Below are 2,133 nucleotides of genomic sequence, written 5' to 3'. Positions count from 1 at the left end.
CCCAGTATTCCTGCCTGGAAAATTCCATGGACAGAGGAGCCTGGCAAGCTAAATTCCATGAGGTCTCAGAGAGTTGGACACGACTGAGGGACTAACATACACAGAGAGTGAGTTATTCTTTCCTTTTGATTCGTTCATAGTGCAGAAAAAACTCCAGCTGCTATTCCTTTCCTCCATTGTCCCTTCTCTACGTATCTACCTAAGAATTTCTATCCCTTATTTGCTTTACATCAGGTGAAGCAAAAATAGAAGTTCTGAGATCAAAGTCCTATGGACAAGCCAATTTCATCCAATTAACATATATGAAGAATTTGGTAAGTAGCTAAGATAATGAAGAAAAACTTCCTTTGTTTTTTCCATTGCTTATTCTGAATCTAATAACACAAACATGGAAATCTCAGGAAAATATATTGAAGCTTACCAAAATGCCTAAAATGTGTGTAGTCAATATTAAACAATCAACAAATGCTAACTTCTGGGCCTTATATTTTTGTCAATGATGGAAAAAATTCTTCATTGTCTTCCACAACTTACAACACAAATAATCTTCCCTGTGTATATAAATCATTATTCTCTTGGCATCATGAACAGCCTAAGTCACTCTCTTCTTTAACAAACTCCTCATGGCATTTTTCACTTCTGTGTTTCTCACTGTGTAAATGATTGGATTTAACAAGGGGGTGAGGATTCCATAAAACACCGTCACCAACTTGTCTGCAGGGTAAGTGGTCACAGGGCGTGTGTAAGTGAATACACATGGTCCAAAAAAGAGCATCACTACTGTAAAGTGGGAGCCACACGTAGAGAGGGCTTTGCATCGTCCTTCAGAACTATAGGATTTCAGGGAGCTCAGGATGACTATGTAGGAGATGAGGAGCAGAAAAAAAATGAGCAAGGCCATGCCCCCAGTGTTAGTTGCCACCACCATTCCAAGCCTGTAGGTGTCGCTGCAGGAAATTTCCAATAGCGAGTAGAAATCACACATGAAGTGATCAATGACGTTGGTACTACAGAAGGCCAAGTCTCCTGTGAAAAGCATCTGCACGGAGGCATGCAGGACCCCCCAGTCCAGGCCACCGCCACCAGGAGCTGGCAGAGCCCCTGCCGCATGACGGCCGTGTAGTGCAGAGGCTTGAGGATGGCCACGTAGCGGTCGTAGGCCATGACGGTGAGGACGATGACCTCTGACGCTCCCAGAAAGTGCTCCATGAAGAGCTGAGTCAGGCAGCCCCCCCAGGAGATGGTTCTCCTCTGGTAGAGCAGGTCAAAAGTCATTTTAGGGGTGCTGACGGAGGTCAAGGAGGCATCCAGCAAGGACAGATGGGTGAGAAAGAAGTACATGGGAGCGGACAGTGTGGGGCTGAGGCAGATGGTGGTGACTATGAAAAGATTGGCCAAGACGGTGAACAGGAAAATGAAGAGAAAGACAGCGAAGAGCGCTTTCTGCAGGTGTGGATCCTGTGTGAGTCCCAGGAGGACAAATTCAGTCACATTGTTGGGAGGCCTGAAGAAATGCATCTAGAAGGTAGCACGCTCCTGGGGCCTCAGTTATCTACAAAGGAGTAAAGAATGATGCTTATTCATCATGAAAGGATTGTGTTCTAAATGGAAAAAAATAAAAAGCAGAATGATCCATTCCCTGTAACTCTGGAGCATTTCCTCAGCACTTTTGCCCCAATACTTGGTTTCAAGTCTTTGTTTTCCCCATGATACTTTTCATCTCTCCAGACACGTGGCGCCTGTCCCCTGTGAAATTCCTCCACAGCAATATTTTATGTGTAATTTGCTGAGACAACACTGGACTGGCTACATGACATCTGATTCTCATCCTGGTTCTCACTCGTGTGACCCTGCAAAGCTATCAGTGTCCCACGCTTCTGAGTTTTCCTCTGTGTCTGTGAGATTGCACATTATAATTCTCAGATGTACCTTTTTAAGTTTACAATTGCTTCTAAGAATTAAGAATTTTTCCCACTTCCATGAGGATTTGCATTTGAATTCTCTGCTCTAAAGTGGAAAGAAAGGCACCATCAATAAGTATGTGTTATAAGAAGGGAGTTAAGGAAAATGTATATTAGTCATTGGTGATACACTCTTCCTGATATCAAACAGAACACATAAACTATTCCACTG

The 2,133-nt window shown here is 43.6% G+C and overlaps 1 pseudogene; it reads right to left on the bottom strand.

Annotated features, from left to right (window-relative positions):
* Positions 1-592: 592 nt before the first annotated feature.
* On the bottom strand, positions 593-1,518 carry LOC136175344 (olfactory receptor 4C3D-like; annotated as a pseudogene).
* Positions 1,519-2,133: the final 615 nt, after the last annotated feature.

This window comes from Muntiacus reevesi, chromosome 9, assembly GCF_963930625.1.
Source record: "Muntiacus reevesi chromosome 9, mMunRee1.1, whole genome shotgun sequence".
NCBI lineage: Eukaryota > Metazoa > Chordata > Mammalia > Artiodactyla > Cervidae > Muntiacus > Muntiacus reevesi.
This window is presented reverse-complemented; position numbering and strand designations above follow the sequence as displayed.